The following is a 9909-nucleotide window of genomic DNA, read 5'->3' on the forward strand; positions in this document are numbered from 1 at the left end:
ATAGTAAACCTTGATAATGGAATAATAAACATAAGTCATCCAAAGTGTTGTACTAGTGCAACAACAAGTTTTCCATGCCCAATAATTCACTGACTTAGAGGTCTATGGGCTACTACTAAATCACCTATTGTAGAAATGTATGTATTATTCTCCATGGAGTCACCTCCAATTTGATCATGTTCTAAATCATTCTTCTCATCTCCATTGTTACCTTTAATATTTTCTTCTATGTTTCCCTCTTTGTTTTCTTCTCTGATTCCTTCTTGAGTTGGTTGGCCTTGTTTCTCAATTTTTCTTTGTGTTTTCTTACCCTTGGTGTTCATTGCAATATTTGCTAGCATATATAAGGATTCAATGGGAGTGTCTTCTTTAATTTGATCCTTTGTTTAGTGGAACTCTTTTGTTTGTTGAATTATTGGATCAAATCCATTTATACGTGCATAGGAAAATTTATCTAATGTTATACCCTAAGTGTCTAGCTTGATAAATACTATAATATCGTCATCTTTTCTTATTATTTTGGCAAGCTCCTCATAAATATCTTTAGTAGTAGTGTCATCCCCTCTTCACATAATATCTATGACCACTTCATGACATTATCACAAAAATCTTTTGGGGAAATAGAATCAAACTCATAATCTTGATTCTCAAGTGAACAATTATTTTCTTGGTGTCATCTACATCAATAGTTATAATCAAATCCTTAACATTATAAATTTTCTTCCATTTCATTTCATAATATTCATCCACTAAATTCAATTCACTACATGAAAGTACATAAAGAGCTTGACATTTTTGAATAAACCTCTTCTCATGTCTCTTTAAAGCATCACTAATGTCCTCCAAATCAAATTCAGGCATGATATTTGGTAATGATTTTCTTCTAATTTCCTTCACCTTATTCAATGCATACTTCCATCTATTGTCAATCTTCTAAAATAGCTCATTAGGAATTTTATTTGTAGTCTCTAGAGGTTCATATTTGACTCTAGTTATTGTGAATATCACTACTTCCACTTTTCTCTTATCCTCCTCGCTCATTTACTTGTATCTGTAGTATCTAATATTACCTAAATCTTTACATTCATTATTGTATTAGTTATCTCATCAATTTCTTTGGTGTTTTTGCCATAGGATCCTTCCCTCCTTATTAATCAAATTTACTACACTCACTATCTTATGCTTCCTCTTCATAATATTTTTCCAAGATCAACTTTCTTCTCTTCTTAGTTGGTCTATTGACCTATTTTCTTGAGGACTTAGGGGCTAGCATTATTTTCAGTCCAGTGGCTAAGATAATTTTTAGTACACCTTTACAATTCATTATTTACTTTGTAACTGGGTTTTGTAATTTTCACTACACCTTTCTTTACAGTGGCCTTTCATTATTGAATTTGTAAGTTGACTTTTCTATTTTCACTACATCTTTATTTACAATGTCCTCTTGAGCTTCTCAAATCCTAGACCTTGTGACCCTAGGGCTTGTAGAAGTAGTGACTGTAGCTCTTTTCCTACCTTTTGAGGAATAATACTTAGCAACTACTATTTCTTTTCCTTTTCCTTCTAGTCGAGTTTCATCTTCACCTTTTCCTTCAATGATCATTATAGTTCATCTTATTCCTCTGCACCTAATATTGTTTCCAATTTTTTTATAGTTTCCTTTAAAATTTCACCTTAGAATCTTCTACGAATGAATCAAGTTGGTCTAATGTCTCTTAATCCCTCATTATTTCTTCAAATATAGGATAAATAATGAAAGTTGAAAACCTCATTATATACAATAAAATCACCATTTTCAACATTTAGGGCACAATAAATGTATCGTACACCACTCTCCACTAAAATCGATGAGCTAGGTTATTTTAGTAGCTTGGTCACCACACTATTCTAAAGTTTCTCACGTGGCATAGTAGACTTGATTCATACTTAGATAAAGTCTCTTCACATCATGAATATAGCTAACTTGCATATCACTCCTAGTACATAGTTACTGACTTTCTCGGTTACACTCAAAAGATTATAATATTTCTGGATCTAATAAATTGTGTTTGTGCATCAAATATAATGCAGATATAGACTTCCTTCTATTTTATTCTAGGAACTAGTGTTATATTGTTCAATAATAATACAACTCCTAACCTCCTTGTGTGGTTTAGGTTGAGGTAGAGGTTTCAGATAATCCATTAGATGAGGTATCCTTGTTGCACTTGATGTTTCATTTTATTTCATCTTCCTTACCCATTTCTTTTTCATTTTTTCTCGCATTTCATCTGTACCCATATTTCCTTTACCTTTAGGACTTTTAACATTTGGTAGTGAGACTCAATTACTATAGTTCTTTCTCAGATGACCAACCTTATGACAATTATAGTGCACCATATCAGGGCTTCTCTAGTTGCTAGATCTTCCTCCAATATATAGTATTAGGAAATTTGCACCAAGATGACCATACCTTCCACATGCAGTACATGAATACCATATTTTTAAAACTTAATTGATAGTATTATTCTCTTTTCTTGGTTTCAAATTAGGATTCATCTGAGATCTATAATATTGTGACTTATGTTTGAATTTTTTACATGTATAAAAGTAACCATTAAATGTATACCTTTTAGGTGTTTAGCTAATCTTAGATATACATTAAAATTCTTGATTATCATACTTATTGCAATGATAATAATAACCATTAAATTTGGAAGTAACATTTCCCTTACAATTATTTTCCTACATACAATTTATGTGTGTCCATGGTCTTTGAAGTATATAGATAGTAGCCAAAAGAGACGAGGGGTTAACCCCAGAGTACAAAAAGGTTGAATGATCAGCCAAAGGTTACCTGCCTATCATCGAACCAATACTATTTTTATACTTCAAAAAACTAACATGATCCAGAAAAACACTAACAACATTAGTCCTACTACAATTAAGCAGATAAACATGAAACATATTCCAGCAGTAAAACAACAAACTAATACTAAGAATCCAACAATTAAACTTATACAAATCACATAAAGCCCCGTAGGGAATCAAGTTTAGATGAAATGATATTATAATAGAAAAATGAAAAATAGCCAACAGATCTAACTACCCTCCTTATTTGGTTCCTCAAAATCCTTTGCCTCAGGCCATTCCCTATCCATAGTCACCCCCTCCTCCTTGATAGGTTTTTACAAAAGGGTCTTCATCCAATCCTTAGCCAAGAAGTCATATATAGAATGGGAAGTCTCACTGGTCCTTTACATCCTTGTTCACCTATAGAAAGTAAAGGGTGGTTTTCATTAAATGCATTACTTTAGTGGAGAACTCAACCAAGGTTTCAAATTTTTGGGATATGCCAATATGATTATCTAACAAATCATTCATCAACTGTTTGAGCATATCAATCCAAGCCTTGCAATGACTCTATTCATGGCTATGCTTTCCTTTTTTTCCCCTGCTTTAGGAGTGTTTTTCATTGCAGAGGTGATGTCCTCACCACCATTTCTAGCCAAGAAAGAGTTAGCCTCAAGGATATCATAAATAGGAGAGAGGTTGGTAGGATTGGAGCCAGACTTCTTGCCAATTTTGTGGGTCCTGGTGGGGCTTCTTCCTCTTAAGGGGTTTAATGTCACTATTTGGGTGGGCAGGGGGTAGACTTAGACTTCTCCAATTGAAGGTGTTTGTTGGTTCTTTGAGCATTTTATTTTCTCTTCCTAGTGTCCATGTTAGAATCAATGAGACTAATTTTAACCTTAGGATTGGGGGTTTTCTTAATTTTTTATGGCTAGGGCCAGTGTCGGGGTTAAGAGAGACTTGGGGGTAGTATTAGAAAGAGGGTTAACTAGGAGTGTTAGGTTTTTAGCGAAGTCATGGGTGTATAATTTATTCATGAAAACCTCATGGATGAGGTAAAAGGGTTTTCCCTCCTTTCTTCTAGCCTTGAAAATACTATCTTCCATAGAATTCAGCAAGAAGAACAAAAAGGAAATTCGATCCATATTTCTAAAATGATTGAGAATGGGGAAATGGTAGAAATAAAGTACCTGAAACTGATCCTCAAGGGTAATGTATCTTATAATAGCATAGAAGATGATGTCTTAGAGCTTAGGAAGGTGTCCCCTGGAAAACCCACCACACATTCAAACTGATTCCTCATTAAACTTGAAGAATTTCCATAGGCTAGTTTCATCATTCATGCGAGCTTGTTTGTGCTAGTTCTTTCCACCCATGGGAAACCCACTGACCATAGTAATAAGATCCTCAATAATTTCAAAACTCCTCCCATTGATGGTCACTCTTCTATCATTCCATGAGTTGAAGTACTACACAGAGATATTTTCCTCATGTTTTAGCATCCCTTCCATAAAGGGTAACAAGTCACCCTCCCATGGATAAACAATCACCACTTAACTCTTGCAAATGCACTCCTCCACTCCCATAGGTTCAATACAATCGCTGGTGCCTATACTACCACCCAACATAACCACCAACTCTTTAGATTTTTCCACCAACTCCTCTAATTTTTTTGGCATTGTCGTGTTGTAGGTAAGGTAGTCTTCATAACTTAAATCAAATGAACTTAAGATAAAAATGTAGAGGCAATTAAAATCCATCATAAGGCTGTAAGGTTTCTCGAAGCCTGGAAAACCTCTTTCCATGACACACGTTAATTATCCATCTTCTTCTGTAAACACCTAACACTAGCTATATTTGTAGTGGAGTATGAACAAGGTGTCATTATTATCTTTTTTAGTCAATTTTTTGAATCTAAGAAAATCCATAACCTTCATCCTTTTTTTGAAATAATTAAAATTTATGACAAGGAGATCATAAAAGCATATCCACACAATATTTCCAAACATAAACTTTATGAGGTCATTTGCTTTCCCACCCACGTGAAAACTTGAAGACATGCCACTTGGTGCAATGATTCATATGGTTGTGTTAGAATTACACTCACATTCCATCAACACTTTAGTTGATGATGCAATTAGGCTAATGTCCTCCCAATCAATTAGCCTCATGACATTGTATCCAAATTTAGCCAACTCATCTGCCATGCCATTACCTTCACCATAAATATGATGCACCTAGATTTCCTGGTATTCCTCCATCAACTTAAAAATTTCCTCAATTATCACCTTGATCGCCCAACAACTTTGACTATCTCCTTTAACAACTTTAATAATTAGCATTGAATCCCTCTCAACCACTAGCCTATTAATTCCACATTTCCTCGCGAGTCTCAATCCCCACAGAAGAGCCAAGGCTTCAACTTCATTGTTTGAGCCACCTCCATAATTTCTAGAATAAGCCATAACCATTTTCCCTATAGAATTGTGTAAGACACCCCCAGTAATAGTACTTACCATCATGGATGAGCTATCAAAATTAATCTTAAACTATGTCTCAGGGGGTGGGCTTCATGCTATTCTCTTCCTAGTCAAAGCTTTGGAGTTGTCAAATTGTGCCACCATTTGGCCCACTTCTTAGGTTGAAGCCCACTATATATCAAGTCTACCTAGGGGGTTCGAGTGTGGGGAGTTTCCAAAACCAGATTCTACTACATTCCTTTAGAAGTTTGATAACCTATTGAGCCACCCCCAAACTGGTAGTAGCTTTATCCTTGAATATTTTGTTATTTCATTCCTTCCAGATTGTCCATGAAACATAAGGAGGAGTTATTAACAATAATTTATTTAGGTATGGGTGGGAAGATGAGCTATTTCAATGAGAAAATTGTTGTAGACCTTCATTAGTACACCACGAGATTTCCCATAAGGCAAGTACCTCCCTCCACACCTCCAAGGAAAAAGGGCAGTAGATGAGAAGGTGTGATATAGATTTTGCATCTTGAAGACATAGGACACAACATTTTGCAAGTTGACATCCTTTCCTATGGAGATTTTCCATAGTAAGGATAGACCCATGTAAAGTTGTCCACCAAAAAGAATTTATCTTTGGAAGGATCCATGGGTCCCAAACTTTTCTCCAATCTCCCTAGGCCACGCCATCCCCAATGTAACAAAGATAAGTTGACTTCACCATGAAGTCCCCCGGGGAAGTAAGCTTCCAAACCAAGGAGTCCTTCATCGGGATGAGGGGGATCCTATAATTTTACAATAGGTTTTGAAGTTCCAGAGCAATACCCACCCCCGCAGGTACTTGGTGTTGGATCCTAATCTATTGGTGATCTAGGGTGATATAGTTTTAGGTCAGGGATCCATTAGCTCTGATGCTTATCTCATACAAAGAAAGGAACTTAGTGTGCTTGAGTGGGTAACCATGGAGCCATTGATCTTCCTAGAAATCAATGTTATCACCATTCCCAATAATCCAATGGTACCCCATCTTTAGAATTTTTTGGGTGTGCATCGTATTAATCCAAATTTTAGAACCCCCGGAGAGAGTCTGGGTCCATAGGTCATGATGAAACAATTATCCTCCTAGGTACTTGGCCCTCGTAATGTTGCACTAGCTACCCATTGTATTCATAAACCTCTAGCAAACTTTTATTAGAAGGGCCTTATTCATATGTCCAATCCTTCTTATATTTAAACCTATAAGGTCCTTAGGATGACATAATTTTTCTCAGCTAACCAAACTCATCCTAGTTTGTTCTTTAGTACCAAACCATAAGAAGTTCCTATGTACTTTTTCAAGGACATCTTTGAATATAGTAGGGAGTTTAAAAATGGAAATGAAGTAAATCAGGATGCCTGCAGAGAAGCTAAGAGAGGTTAGAGTTTCCCAACACTACTCAAAATCTTTCCTTTCCAACCCACCAATTTTCTATAGAAGTGATCAATAAGACCATTCCAAAACTAATTAGAGACTTCTTTGATTGTGAGCAAGAGACCAATATAGGTATTTGGGAGAAACTCCTCCTAGAATTATAGAATTCTAGTAAACTTACCTCTCAGGCTAGCAATAGTGTTGAAGAAATACACTTTGCTTTTCTAATAATTTATGTCCTGTGCAAAGACCTTCACATACTAATTCGGGACAGCTTTCCACTCCCTAGCTTCATGGACAAAGGAGATTCCAAATAAGAAGTTGTCATCAAAAAATTGTTGAATAGTTTCTAGAGGGCACAAGGATGCAGGTCTAACACCTTTTAACCTACCAGCATTGTTCATGGACACCAAATTTCTACCAAGTGTTGGAAATATAAGGTAGGCAAGGTTATTAAGAGTGGAGGGGTGAATTAAGAACCAATAAAACTTTATCTTACTTCACCAATTAATCCTTCATATAGTATTCTGATATAATTTCATGCATGAAAGAACGAAAGCATTTAAAACATTCATAACACTTTGACACAGGATATGTCAACATGACCCAGAAGCCTTCCAATTAGAAAGTAAAACTAGGGTGGGCATGATACCCATAAGCTTTAGTACTATAGTATAAAGTTAACCTATTAGGGCTTACAATTTGCCGCTTCTAGTGATCTACCCTATTAGGAGAAATAAGGACTATGAGGTCCACCTTGTTAAATGATTTACAAACATACAATGAAGTATGCACTTAGTTAAGAGATTTAGAAAAGACTTTTAAGTCTACCCTGTTAAATAATTTGACTAATGCACCTATTAGGATGATCTAGTGGCTGATCTCTAATCTGCAACTTTGAATTGGTGGTTGAGATTCCTTGTATTGTAATGATCACCTAACTGTGATAAATAAATCTTTCTTGTCTATTATACTACTTGTAGCCTTCTTTCATTCACACTTGTTCTCATCATATATTCTTCACATACATACTTGTATATGATACAATGCTTTACATTTATACCAATCTACACCATAACTTACTAGAGTTAACTACAATACCAATTTGATCATAATTCACAATGTCAGCCCAACTGTTGTGACTCTAGTTCTGAAGATAAAATCAGTGATGTTTTGATACACAAAAAACACTATCAATGCTTGAAAAACTTTGGTACTTGGTTAAACTTGAAGCTTGGTCCATACTAATCACTTCCAAGTATCTTGAACTCAATTAGCATTGTGTGACTCGGTGAACACTGAAAAACTTAGTAGCAACTAAATCACTCAATTGACAATGCATGACTCGATCAACACTAGATTCACATTGTTAACACAGTGAGCTCAATAGATATAGAATAACTTGGTTAACATAGTATAGCTCAATTAACACTACAATATTCTTCACTTCTATTAGCTAGCTTGGTAGCCTCTACTATGCTCGGTTTGCACTAAACATTGTTTATGAAGCTTGGTAAACAATGTCTAGCTTGAAAAACACTACAAACTGACTTAAGTGCTTGGTAGACACTATATTTTGACTACTTGACTTGGGAACAACTGAATCACTTGGTTAACAATGTAAATTGAATGATAAGCTTAGTAGCAACTATAGAGCTTGGTAGCAATGTAACCAATTAACTAAGTGTTGAGTCATTGATAGACAAATTGACCTTAATGTCAACACCTAGGACCTCTGCCACAATAATAAAAAGGTATGAGGATAGGGGGTCACCTTGGTATAGCCCTTGGGATGAAGAAAAGAATCCTCCAGGAGTCCCATCAACAAGCACTAAAAAGGTGACAATATTAATCACATTTTTTATAATTTTGATAAGATTTTCATTAAAACCAAGTTTAGAGAGAATGGTAATTAGAAATTACCTCCTAGCCTTGACATAAGCTTTGGAAATGTCCAATTCAAGAACCATACCTAGGTTCTTTCTCCTATCCATAGAGTGGATAACCTTGTGTGTAGTTATGACCGTATTAAGAATCTACCTCCCAAGAATGAAACCATTCTAGTAGGGACCTATAAACTTATCAAGGAGGAGCTTGATTTAGTTTACCATAATCTTGGCAAGGATTTTATAAATCATGTTGCATAGACTAATAGGTCTAAAGTCTTCCAAACATCTAGGGTTATCAATCTTAGGGACAAGAACAATGAATGTTTGGTCGAGTTCCTTCAATAAATTGTTTGTTCTGAAAAAGTCTCTAGTGGCATAGATCAAATCATACTTAACAATATTCAAGAATTCCTTTAAAAAAGCCGAGGGAAAACCATCAAGATCAGGGGCCTTGTATTGATTCATGCTAAACACAACTTTTATGACATCCTCCTTCTTGACCTTAGTAGTCATGTCCTCATTCATTTGGTTATTTACAATGGGGTAAAAAGATCTCAAATTGTCATTTTGCAGGTTACTGTTGAACTACACAATAGGGGGTTATAGATCTCCTTGAAATATATATTGACTTTACCTTCTCTCTTCTTGATATCATTAATCTCTTGTCCATTATTGTCCACCAACATATTTAGGTGTTACATATTTTTATTCTTGATGTCAATCTATGGAAAAGGTTCATATATTGGTCACCCTCCTCCAACCACTGAACTCTTGATCTCTATTTCTAGAAAACTTCCTCCCAATTTAGGAGGGTCTTTGATAAGTTTCGACACTCCATCTCCTCTTGTTGTTTTTCAACACTAATATTGCCCTGAATAATTTGGTTTTGGAGGGATTCTAACTTCTTCTCAGTTGATTTCTTCTCTTTGGAAATGTTCTCAAATGAGGATTTGATCCATCCCTGCACTTCTTTTTGGATTTGTCCAAGTTTTCTAGCGATACAGAACATAATCATTTCCTCAATCGAATCCTTCCACCACCATACAATACAATCTTTGAACTTGGTGTGTGAGTGCCACATGATTTTGTACCTAAAAGGCCTCCATCTAGTAGGTTGATTCTCCAACCAAGAAAACACCAGCATAGAGTGATCTGAAATGGTCCTCAGCTCCAACTTTAAGGAAGAATGTTGAAGAATGTCCCAACCAGAAGAAACAAGAGCCCTATCAAGTCTAACCTAAATAAAAAAATTCTCCAATCTATTTTTATACCAAGTGAATTCAAGATCCTGAAGATCAATATCAAT

This window comes from Cupressus sempervirens, chromosome 10, assembly GCF_028749045.1.
Source record: "Cupressus sempervirens isolate cs-2001-9-10 chromosome 10, ASM2874904v1, whole genome shotgun sequence".
NCBI lineage: Eukaryota > Viridiplantae > Streptophyta > Pinopsida > Cupressales > Cupressaceae > Cupressus > Cupressus sempervirens.